This window comes from Gekko japonicus, unplaced genomic scaffold (assembly GCF_001447785.1).
Source record: "Gekko japonicus isolate JY-2015 unplaced genomic scaffold, Gekko_japonicus_V1.1 scaffold39, whole genome shotgun sequence".
In the NCBI taxonomy this organism is placed as follows: Eukaryota; Metazoa; Chordata; class Lepidosauria; order Squamata; family Gekkonidae; genus Gekko; species Gekko japonicus.
Genome location: NW_015169778.1, coordinates 1,271,647 through 1,271,951, shown reverse-complemented (window position 1 = coordinate 1,271,951; position 305 = coordinate 1,271,647).

The window sequence follows — 305 nt, the reverse complement described above, 5'->3', positions numbered from 1 at the left end:
CGGTTGCATCTTCGGCGAACGGACCGAGGCGAGAGACCCGCTTTTGTTTGGTCTATTCCAGTAACTTTGCAAACGCCACCGGGAGGAGGAAAAAAAAAGGAGGAGGGAAGCGAGCCGGCGGGGTCGGGCGGCGCGGAGTAAGGGGGGGCTTGGAAGGTCAGCCACCAACCTTGTCAATGAAAACATTGCCTCCGCCAGCTTTTGGAGTGGCGGCGTCCATCGGCGTTCCGGTGCCCGACCTGGGGGCCGCCGCGACCCGTCCCCGGCCCCCCCGCCCGTCCAGCCTCCGCTCCCCCTCGGCATCG